This window comes from Trachypithecus francoisi, unplaced genomic scaffold, assembly GCF_009764315.1.
Source record: "Trachypithecus francoisi isolate TF-2019V2 unplaced genomic scaffold, Tfra_2.0 Contig01603, whole genome shotgun sequence".
NCBI lineage: Eukaryota > Metazoa > Chordata > Mammalia > Primates > Cercopithecidae > Trachypithecus > Trachypithecus francoisi.
This window is the reverse complement of record NW_022681445.1, coordinates 1,655,227-1,668,211: the sequence shown is the minus strand read 5'-3', so window position 1 is coordinate 1,668,211 and position 12,985 is coordinate 1,655,227.

Sequence of the window (12,985 nt, the reverse complement as noted above, 5' to 3'; positions counted from 1 at the left end):
AAAGAAAAAGCTTGAAACATTTCCTTTCTCAGGGTCTATGTGTCAACATGAAGAACATTAACCTTACCTCTGTAGGGGAGCAGTTCACTTGCTAGCCAGCCCCCAAAATACAGAGGACCAATACAGATACATAAATATAACTGATACTGCTGAGTGTATTGTGGGAAGTTTTGTTAAGTGCATGTAAATATTCTATTGATTGTAATGGATATACCCACAAGGGAAATGTAACCATTAGAACAGTGTTAGTAGGATGAGTGGACAACCTATATCTTACTAGGTTACCCAAGGTCAGCATGGCAGTGTCAGCAAAGAAGTGAGGGACTAATAGAAGCATATGCACTTAAAGAAGATACACCATCCTACAATAGCCACAGTTGGCCTGTGAAATAGTCAGGGTCAATTGACACCTCAGTGTGGATCATAACTAGTTTAATGTGGCAACTGTCTTCTTACTCAATAATTTTCCAGGTATCATAACAAACTAGGAGTCTATTGTGCATCCTAAAGGACCTTGTATGCAGTAGTGGATATGCTAGTGCTTCCTTCAAATCCTGCTGAATTAATATGATTAGAGTCTATTTTCCTTAAATGGTTGGATTACATTATATGTTAAAATGACAAGGCAATGAGACCCACACTTTATCACCAGTGGATAGGCTGAGACTTAGAAAAGACTGAAACCTCGCTGGAAGTATTCTGGTACCATTACACAGATGACATTATTTGGATTGGAAGTGCCAAGGACAGCATATTGTTGTCCTTAGAGAGAGGGTAAAATCTTGAGTAATAGGCTCTGAAAGATTAAACCTGTCAAATATCAAGGAACAATCATCCAAATAAGGAAATGACATCCACTGAGATTTTTTTCCCCATTCACCCTTCATGTTTAAATTCATACGTTTCTGAAACAGGCTTATAGTCTGTTAATGCCACTGGAGATACTAAGAGTATTCCTTAAACTATGTCATTAGTGTAACATCCAATAAAGGTTTGTGGTTTTGTTCATGGTGCTTCTCTGACCTTGCTACTGCCTATACCTTATTTCAGGGATGAATATTGGCTTGATCCTGGTGTTGGTGGATGTCAGTAGAGCAGCAAACCAAGGGTAGGGATTGTTCCATCCTGCATCCCTTTCAATGAAAAGTCAAATGAAAATCCCATGAATTCATTCTTGCCTATGAGCATCCTTGTTTAAATGGAAGTGGTATATTAGGAAATAATAAACTGGGCATTGTTGGTGTCTCAGAACTACAGAAAATGTTTCCAGTCTTTTTTCAGCTATGGATGCCTTAGATGTAGGGTTTGGGACGTTTACTTGGGCTACTTGTTGGCTTCAGTACCTCAAGTTATTTTTGTGTATGCCTAGGTCTGTTTCATTGACTTATCAATTATGTTAAAGGCTATTGGGATATGTGGGCCAATGCAGCTGTACAGCCCAAAAAAATGTGCTTACAGTGTGTCTAGATGTACAGGGGGACTAGATGAAGGACTCATTCTGCTCAACGAGTATTATTCTGGGCTGTGATGCTTGCCCTGGGGAACAAACCCTCAAATGGCCTTGAGAGGTTGTGTTGCTTTCAACATCCTGTTCAATACAAACTTTTCGAGATGTGTCCGATTCAAAGCATCTTCACTCACTGCACCCTTAAACATACCATCATGTATGTTTATTTAGTCATTTAGACGTTTTGAACAGTCCTGTATCCTAAGGTGCAGGGCTATGGCCCTTTCAAGAAGTAGTGCCTGAGTACCACTGTTTCCTCAGCATAGTTTTTGCTTATGCTGCTTCCCTGACACCACCACTGCTGGATCCCATTTCAGGGACTAATATGGCTTGTTCCTGGTGCTGGTGGATATCAGTAGAGTAATAAACCAAGAGTAGTGGTTGTGACCTCCTGGCATCCCTTTCAAGAAAGGGTCAAAGAAAAATCTCATAAATTAGGTCTTGCCCAATGAGCATCCTTGTTAAGTGTAAGCATTATACCAAGGTGACAAGCAATCTGGGCATTAATGGTGTCTTAGACCTGCAGAAAATGTGTCCAGTCACTCCATGTGTGGCTGTCTTAGATGGACTGGGACTTCTTGATCTTGATGGCTTCAGTACGCCATGTTTCTTATAGGTGCCTGAGCCTGGTTCATAGACTTATCAACTAATTTAAACACCCATGGGTTATGTGGTCAGTGCTGCTGTGTAACCCCAAAGAAAGGGATTTACAATAATTGTACATGGAAAGGCAATTCTGCTCAATGAGTGAAGTTCTGGCTTGTGGTGCTTGCCATGGAAAACAAGCCTGAAAATGCTCCTTTTTACATTTTTTACTGACTCATTGGCAGCAGCCAATGTCCTGGCAGTGTGGACTGGTGGCTGGTGGCCAAAAACTAGATGATTAATTCTTAGACTCTTTTGGGATAAGTATTATCAGCAGAATGCCAAAGATACACACTTTCTGTTCTTGCACTATGTAAATGGCCATGGATAAAGACCCTTTGGGGGAAAATTAGTGGAATCAATAAGCTCATCAGACATGTCTGCCCAGTTAAGGGCCAGTGCCATCCACAATTTGGGATATGGACCCAAAACAAGACCTAGCAATTTGAATATACAACGCCAAGGAGCCTGGAAATGTGTGCAGATTGTTAACTGCACTGTCAAGTATGGTGGGATCCCCAGGTCCTATAGCCAGAATTGCTTGATGATACCCCAGGTTTCTTTTAAGTGTACCCCTAGTTGTGGCTGTATACCTTTTTCTGAGTATGATACTGCCAAACTTATTCTCACAGAAGACATGGAAATTTCCTGCCAGGACTCTTAGACTTTGTTCATGTTTGGATTCCTTGACTGCAACCAGTCTGACTGAACATTACTGTGTTTACATGAAGCTATACCCAGCATTTTCAGCTACCTGTGATGTTTGCTGAACTGTTTATGCGCTCTGTAAAATTTCAGTAGCAGGTGTCATTGAAGGATGACCTGGATACTGAAAAAGAAATTTAAAAAGAGAACCAGATGACCAATGCCCAGCTCCAGCAGAATACATGGTTGAGAAAGTCAGTTTGGGTTTAAATGTGGCAATTCTGCAAGAGATTTGAATAGAAATTTCTCAAACATACCATGGCAAACAGGCATGTGAAAAGGTGCTCAACATCATTGATCACCAGAGAAATGCAAATCAAAACTACAAGGGAATATCGTCTCACCTTGTTAAAATGACTTTTATCCAAAAGACAGGCAATAACAAATGCTGGAGAGAATGTGGTGAAAAGGGAACCCTCATATGTTCTTGGTGGGAACGTAAATTAGTAAAAACACTATGGAGAACAGTTTGGAGATTCCTCAAATAGAGCTACCGTACCATCCAGCAATCCCACTGCAACGTATTTACCCCAAAGAAAGGTAATCAGTATATCAAAGAGATGTCTGCACTCCCATGTTTGTTGCAGAACTATTCATAATAGCCAAGATTTGGAAACAACCTAAGTGTCCATCAGCAGATAAATGGATAAAGAAAATGTGGTACATATACATAATGGAGTACTGTTCAGCTGTGAAAAGAATGAGATGTCATTTGCAACAACATGGATGGAACTGGAGGTCATTATGTTAAGTGAAAAAAGTCAGGCACAGAAGACAGACTTCACATGTTCTCACTACTTGTGAGATCTAAAAAAAATCAAAACAATTAAACTCATGAAGATAGAGAGTAGATGAATGGCTACTAGAGGCTGGGAAGGTAGTAGGAAGGGGAGTAGAGATGGTTAATTGATACAAAAAATAGAAACAATAAATAAGACCCACTATCTGATAGCACAATGGGTGTCTATAGTGAATAATAATTTAATTATACATTTAAAAATAACTAAAAGAGTGTAATTGTATTGTTTGTAACACCTACTATGTACCCACAAAAATTAAAAATTAAAAAAGAGTGACGATACCCCAGAAGTGTACCTCCAAATTAAATAGATTGTTTAATTATGTCTTTTGGGAGTGAGGGGGGTGTGGCCCAGGCTTATGATGGTGAAGAAGAGGAGAACATATCTACCATGTTGACAACTCTCACTAAAAATTCTTCCCTGAACTATTTTATATTTTTGAGCTGGGCCATGGGACAATGCCAGCAGAACCATTTTTGGTTTATTGTTAGCAAGATACCTATACCTTACTTTAGAATATGGTTCTACTGAGCATTTATTATTTTACCCTTTGGAGTTTCTGCCATAGTTCTTACATGAGGCACATGTAACTTTCAATACCATGTTCAGTGCAGACTTTTAGGGATGTGGCTGATTCACAGACTCATCACTAGCTACACCCTTAATAGTAGGTATTATGGGTTCATTTCCTTGTGCACATTACGTATTTTTAACAAGCCAAATACCAACTCTTAAAAGATTTTGGCTGCTCTGCTACCTCTAGTAGATTCTACATGAATGATTGAGATGTGATCCTCATCCTTATAGCCACTGCATTCTTTGTGTATTATCATTCAGTGTAATGAATGAGAACACAGTAGACATGGGGAAAAGTAGAGAAAAAGGAAAAATGGGGACAAGAGAGAAAAGGAGAGCAAACTTTGATAAATTCAGGAAGAACTATGGGGGTGCATAATGTGTGGGAAATCAATATCCTTTCATCCCATCATTCTATGAGATGCTGGGGTGCATGCAGGCCCCACCACATATGTGTTTCCCTCCTATCTCTCTGGTTCATAGCCTTCTTATTTTGAAGATGTTTTCAATATTTAATCATTTCTAGTGGGAAATTCTCTCCACCTTTCAAATAGGGATATTTGAACTAGTAGGTTTCCTCAGAGAACTTTTTTTCCTTCATATTTTTGAAGGCCATATAACATAGTAGAATACTAGGCTTTCACCAAACAAAGTCTTCATGAGGCATCATTTCCTGCCTTAGCCTCTCTAATAGTCCAGGGTGGAGTGCTCTACTGTTGTACTCACCATGACTGCCTGGCTGCCCAATTCCTTTGGAGCGTATTCAGATGGGAATTTGTTCACTGTATCAGACTTTCTTTACTTTCCCCATGTCTGCTGTGTTCTCATCTATTATAACAAATTTCTGTGGCTTGTCCTCATGAGATGGAAATAAGTGAGTTTCTTATTTTTCTACTTACCTATGAAAACTGGTGTGGGAATTTTTTCTTCCTTATCTGCCCATAGTTATCTGGTCCCTCTTAAGTAATTGAAGATCCCCTGGTTGCTTCCTAGCAGTTAGAAGCCCATCTTGTATAATAATCTAAAAACCAAACCCCTGATGTTGAGGATTTCTGCCTATTCCACACTGGCACTTCAATGAGGTTTGCATTTCTACAAATGTACTGCGTATATGTGCATGTGGCATAGACCCAGTCTACCTCCTTTTTCCTCTCTTATATCTTCTCCTCATGATTTGTCTTCTCTCTCTAGACATGGGCCCAGGGAGACAGGATAATGGGAGAAGGTCACATCCTTGCATGGTGGGGAAGGTAGTAATGTGAATTGGGGCCCTGTCTTGTGGAGGAAATACTGAACTGTTGCTCTTTTGAGAGCATATTCAGTTTCCTCAGGAACCTCAGAATCCCTTTCCCTGCCACATCCAGTGTCTTTGCTCTGACCACCCAATAGATTCCCTTTTAGTCCCTATAGCTTTTATGACCTCCTTTATGTTCATCTCTTCCTGTTCTACCGTGCATTCCTCTTGGGTGCTTTTATTTTATTCTATTCTTTTGCAAATATCTTTTTTAAAAATCTCAACAGTTATTGGAGAATGGGTGGTGTTTGGTTGCATGGAAAAATTCTTTAGTGGTGATTTCTGAGATTTTGGTGCATCAGTCACCTGAGCAGTGTACACCGTACCCAATGTGTAGTCTTTTATCCCTCACCCCCTCCCACCCTTCCCCCGCCGAGTCCCCAAAGTCAATTATATCATTCTTATGCCTTTGTGTCTTCACAGCTTAGGCTCCTACTTATAAATGAGAACATACGACGTTTGGTTTTCCATTCCTGAGTGACTTCACTTAGAATAATGGTCTTTAACTCCCTCCAGGTGTTGTGAATGCCATTATTTCATTCCTTTTTATGGCTGAGTTGTATTCCATGGTATATACATATACCACATTTTCTTTATCCACTCTTTGGTTGATGGGCATTGAGACTGGTTCCATATTTTTGCAATTATGAATTGTGTTGCCATAAATATATGTGCAAATGTTTTTTTCATATAATGACTTATTTTCCTCTGGGTAGATACCCAGTAGTGGGATTGCTGGATCAAATGCTAGTTCTACTTTTAGTTCTTTAAAGACTCTTCACAATGTTTTCCATAGTGGTTGTACTAGTTTACATTCCCACCAGCAGTGTAAAAGTGTTCCCTTTTCACCACATCCACACCAACACCTGTTGTTTTTTGATTTTTTAATTATGGCCATTCTTGCAGGAGTAAGGTGGTATCGTGTTGTGGTTTTGATTTGCATTTCCCTGATCATTTGTGATGTTGAGCGTTTTTTCATATGTTTGTTGGTCATTTGTATATCTTCTTTTGAGAATTGCCTATTCATGTCCTTAGCCCACTTTTGATGAGATTTTTTTTTTTTTTTTCTTGCTGATTTGAGTTCCTTGTAGATTCTGGATATTAGTCCTTTGTCAGATGCATAGTTTGCACATATTTTCTCCCACTCTGTGGGTTGTCTGTTTACTCTGCTGATTATTTCTTTTGCTGTGCAGAAGCTTTTTAGTTTAATTAAGTCCCATCTATTTATCTTTGTTTTTGTTGCATTTGCTTTTGGGTTCTTGGTCATGAAGTCTTTGCCTAAGCCAATGTCTAGAAGGGGTTTTCCAATGTTATCTTCTATTACACAGTCTTTATGGTTTCAGGTCTTAGATTTAAGTCTTTGATCCATCTTGAGTTGATTTTTGTTTAAGGTGCGAGATGAGGATCCAGTTTCATTCTCCTATATGTGGCTAGCTGATTATCCCAGGACCATTTGTTGAAAAGCGTGTCCTTTCCCTTTTATGTTTATATTTTTGTTTGCTTTGTTGAAGATCAGTTGGCTATAAGTATTTGGGTTTATTTCTGGGTTCTCTATTCTGTTCCATTGGTCTGTGTGCTTATTTTTATACCAGTACCATGCTGTTTTGGTGACTATGGCCTTATAGTATAGTTTGAAATCAGGTAGTGTGATGCCTCCAGATTTGTTCTTTTTGCTTAGTCTTGCTTTGGCTATGTGGGCTCTTTTTTGGTTCCATATGAATTTTAGAATTGTTTTTTCTAATTCTCTGAAGAATGATGGTGGTATTTTGATGGGAATTGCATTGAATTTGTAGATTGCTCTTGGCAGCACGGTCATTTTCACAATATTGATTCTACCCATCCATGAGCATGGGATGTGTTTCCATTTGTTTGTGTCATCTATGATTTCTTTCAGCAGTGTTTTGTAGTTTTTGTTGTAGAGGTCTTTCACCTCCTTGGTTAGGTATATTCCTAAGTATTTTATTCTATTTTATTTTTTGGCAACTATTGTAAAAGGAGTTGAGTTCTTGATTTGATTCTGTGCGTGGTGGCTGTTGGTGTATGGAAGATTGTGTATGTTAATCTTGCATCCGGAGACTTTGCTGAATTCTTTTTGTCAGTTCTAGGAGCTTTCGGGAGGAGTCTTTAGGGTTTTTGAGGTAAACGATCATATCATAAGCGAACGGTGACAGTTTGACTTCCTCTTTACCGATTTGGATATCCTTTATTTCTTTCTCTTGTCTGATTGCTCTGGCTAGGACTTCCAGTACTGTTGAAGAGGAGTGGTAAGAGTGGGCATCCTTGTCTTATTCTAGTTCTCAGAGGAATACTTTCAACTTTTCCCCATTCACTATTATGTTGGCTGTGGGTTTGTCATAGATGGCTTTTATTACATTGAGGTATGTTCCTTGTATGTTGATTTTGCTGAGAGTTTTAATCATAAAGGGATGCTGGATTTTGTCAAATGGTTTTTCTCCACCTGTTGAGATGATCATGTGATTTCTGTTTTTAATTCTGTTTATGTGGTGTATCACATTTATTGACTTGCATATGTTAAACCATCCCTGCATCCCTGGTATGAAACCCACTTGATTATGGTGGATTATCTTTTTGATATGTTGTTGGATTCAATTAGCTAGTATTTTGTTAAGGATTTTAGCGTCTGTGTTCATCAGGGATATCGGCCTGTAGTTTTCTTTTTTGGTTATTTCCTTTCCTGGTTTTGGTATTAGAGTTATACTGACTTCATAGAATGATTTAGGGAGGGTTCCCTCTTTCTCTATCTTGTGGAATAATGTCAATAGGATTGGTACCAATTCTTCTTTGAACGTCTGGTAGAATTCTGCTGTGAATCTGTCTGGTCTGGACTTTTGTGTTGGTAATTTTTAAATTACCATATCAATCTTGCTGCTTGTTATTGGTCTTTTCAGGGTATCTAATCCTTCCTGATTTAGGCTAGGAGGGTTGTATCTTTCCAGGAATCTTGGCATCTCACAAATTATCTTCATTATGTATTTTAATTTTAATAATAAAATAGTGTATGATTTATGATGAAATGTACAGATCTTAAGTATACAGTTTGGTGAGTGTACAGTCAAATACATACACATGTATGACCAAAATCCCAATCAGATATAGAATATTTCTGTCACTCTAGGGGTCCTTTTTTGCCCCATCATTGAATATTATTCACTAATATCCTGGCTATTCTCCCTTGTTGAGAATTCAGTGGTGAAACCGAGATTTCATAATTGTAGCAGAAGGAACAATCATCTCTGAGTAGTGAGACGTGGGTTCAAATCTAAGTTTAGTCAAAAATTAGCTAGGTATCGCACCACTGCACTCTAGCCTGGGTGACAGAGCAAGACTGTCGCAAAAAAAAAAAAAAAAAAAAAAAAAATTAGCTAGGTGATGTTGCGAGAGTCATCAAAATGCTTTGAATTTCTTTTATTGTATGTCAAATGAAAGGGTCCGATTGAATAACTCTTATTGGTCCTTTAATTTAAACATTCTAAGCCTCAACTGTTCTGTAGGAGGACTCTTTTCTCCTTTCCTCTTGAGCAAAGTAGTTGAGTGTTTCTTTAAGCAACACCTTTGCTCCAGGGATCACTATCAAGAGCCAAGTCAGTTACCTTGTCTGGAAATAGAAACCCTATGTTTTGTGTTCTACTCAGAGCTTAGGTCGTGGGTAGTGTGACCTTTTTCAGGATGTTAGGGGGATTTCTTCATACGTCAGCCCTCCTGATTTCTCAATTAAATGAGAGCAGCACGTTGTATAATCAATAAAAGTCATCCTTGGGCCACAGCAAGGTGAAGTGCCACTTTGGCTCTTCTCAGATTTCTCTTTAAGGTTGTGACCACTGAGGTAAGTGTCTACTTGGGAATGAAATAAGTGTTGAATAACTATATTTCTCTTTGATGAATAAGATGGAGTTTGTCCAAGACTTTAGGGCCATTACATAAGAGATGTGTGCTTGTGTACTGCACAAAAGTGTTCAGAGCAAGAAGACTTACCTAAGGCCTAGTGGTGACCCTGGCCTATTGGAACTCCATTTCTCAAGTACATTCATACATTCTTTGATGAGATCTCACACACATACACACACATACACACTTCATTTATAGCTAAGTTATTTTAAAAACGGTGTAGTTTTCCATTCAATATTTTTTTGTAAAGTTGCTAAGATGGAACACTTGGACTTGGCAGTAGTTTTGTATTTGCTTGGCCTGTCTCATGAAAATTGATTGGAGTCTTGTTCATGTTCTTTCAAAGAATAAATTATTAGTTAGCCATTTAAGTGCATAATTAGGATTTAATATGGATAGGACATTTCTAGTGTAATTTGGTTTGGAATGATTCATATTCGTTGAAAAATTTAAAATAATGTTCACTTATGAATAACTCATTTTTCATTTTTTAAGGGTTGTCAGGGAGTCATAGGCATTCATAGGACTTACTATTAGTTGTTTCTTACCTTCATGACTGGGTTTCTGAACTATTTTTGAATTAAAGAAGAAACACTGGAATGCATAATCTCTGGTAATTTGATCTTGAGGAAATGATTATAACATTTACTTATGTAAACTTCCAGAGGAGAACAGAATAGAAAATAAGTCCCTTCAAGATATACCTTAAAAATCCACTTTCTCTTAAGTTTCATAGGTGCTATTTATACTTGGTTTATAAAAATTCATTAATGCCCTTAGGAAAAAGACCTATGTTAACCCCTTTTGGGGTAGTTTGTGCAGTTTACTTGATTTCTTGGTGATTATCATTGTCTTCCTTATATATCTCTAGGTATTTTTTTAGTACATGGATCGATTTGCTCTGTTCTAGTTATGCTTTAAAGACCTCAGTCAATTTGCAAGATAATGGCTCAAATAAAGTATTTGACCAGAACTCAGAGGAAACTAACCAGGCCACAACTCATTTTAGCCATTACCTTGGCCTCTTTCCTACCTAGGGAACCTGACATGTTCCCTTTTCCTTTGTCACACATGGGGATTAGAAGCAAAAAGGAGAGAAGTACATTGTTGTGGAGGATTGTATTATTGTTCCCAAATACTAGCTCCCTTAGTGGTGAGAAATTTATATGTCCTTGCTTGTTGCCATGTGAGTTGTTGTGCCTCCTTGAGTTTACAATACCACTACATTGACTTTTGGGCTTTATGTGTAATATAATTTAGCCAATGGAATGTGAGTGGGTGTGATGTATGCCACCTTTGAACATCACAGACTTCCACCATTTCTCTTTCTTGTCTTGTCTGCCATTAAAATGTCATGTTCCAAATAGGAGCTTCTCCCTCAATCTAGATCCCAGAATGAAAATACATATGGAACTACAACGGCAGACTTGCAGGTGTCAACACATGATATGAGCAAGAAATAATGTTTGTTGCAATTTGCTGACATTTCTGAGATTGTTTTGCAGCAAAGCTGACTAGTACACTTGCTCTCTCAAGGTATGAAGAGGGACCTTGGAATATTCTAGGATAGGAAGTAGAAATTCTACTTGCACATTTTGCTATGCCTGTGGCTTTCAATCTTTTTGACCACAACCCACAATAAGAAATGAATTTTACATTATTACTCAGTATACTCAAACATATATGTGTATATACACAGTATATACAGAAGCAAATATACATATTATATCTGTAAATAGCCATATATATGAAAACAAGTTTCAGGAAACAATTCTTACTCTTATATGCACTTGAATATTTGGTCTTTTTCTATTTTGATTATTTCCCTAAAAATGCTACTTTTGACAAGGTGAATTAATTTTATAATTCACTAATGGGTCTTAATCTGCAGCTGATAAAACACTAATTTAGAGAAAACCATTCTTTATAAAATGAAGCTGAGAGAGACTATACTCACTCACAGTTACACTGCCATTATTTGTAATTTGGCAGAATTTAGATGCACTTGTAATGTTCACACAGTCAAAATATTATCTGTTTGTAAGAGAAGAATGGAGGCCACTCAGATGTGACAGAAAGAGAATAGAGCTTGTCACTGTTTTGCTCATGGCAACTGATACGTGAACGTTAAAATGAGCACCTAACAAAATCAATGCCAAAAGATATATGTGTAAAAAAAAACCCTGTAGAATTGCAGAGATCGGCAAGAACAAACCAAAGATGAAATCTTATAAAATATTAGTATTAGGACATATCCATAAAAAGTAACAGTTTGTTCAAACTACCTAACATTGTGAACTTATGCTCTTTTAAACTTAAGTGTACAGAATAGAGATTTGAGTCAAGACGTGATGTTACAGATCATGAAAATATTAATCCTGGTAATACCCATTGCTCAATCATAGATGTTTGAAGTGACAGAGACTGAAAGAACTTTATAGACCATCAAATTTTATCTCTTCATTTTACATACAATGAATTTGAATTCCTAAAAATTTAAGAAAACTGAGAGCATGTGCTCCTTTAGACTTTAGGAGTCATCCTAGCATGCCTTATATTCTGTTTACCCCGGTCATTGCCTTTATAAACGCTAGTATGGTGTTCACAAGAGGAAACTCTTTTTTATTGTTATTTTCTTATACCTTTTATACGTCAGGTGAAGGAGAGGGATAGTAGTTTTATTACAGCTTCTAGACCACTTTTCCTCCTCCCTCTTGCAAACCTCCTGCTCTACTAAGGCTCACGGAAGTGGTATACTACTCTATCCTCTTTTGTAGTGCTGTCACTTACCAACCTTGCTGGGTCTTGTCCTCATTCATGCTACTTTCTCACACTCTTATTTACAATAATTTCATCATTCCTGATTAATTCAACGTCCCTCAATTTGGTCTCAATCCATTAACCTCTTCATTACCAGTGTCCTTTTACTACCACTCTGTATTAGCAACCCACTTCCAAAGTCACACTTGGTAACATCTCACTAACCAAAACCACCCATCCCTGACATTTCAAATTCAAATAGTTCCGTTTCAGATACCTGTATCCTTTAGTTTCAGATTATTTGCTTAACTTCCAAAATTATAGCTGATATTTGACCTCATCAAGGTCTCTCATCCACTGACCTCATCACTCTCTTTTGGGATTGGGGTGCTATTCTTGTCTTAATCTCAGCCCAATTCCATGGTTCTTCACTATGATCACATTCTTGCAAATAACCTTAATGCCCTTATCTTCTCTCCATTGTTATTATTTGGAAAATCCCAAACTTCAGTTTCTTCTGTATAGCTAAACTGTGATGAATTCAATCACATGCTTGGCGGACTCATCCCGTTTTCTGTTAATGAACACAAAACTCAAATTTGTACTTTATGTTTGTCTTAGTCAACTTGGGCTGCTATAACAAAATGTCATAGATGAGTGGCTTAGAAAAGCATTTATTTCTCACAGTTATGGAGGCTGAGAAGTCCAAGATCAAGGCTAGCATATTTGGTGTCTGGCAAGCACTTTCTTCTTGGTTTGTAGACTGCAACCTTCTTGCTGTATCCTAACATG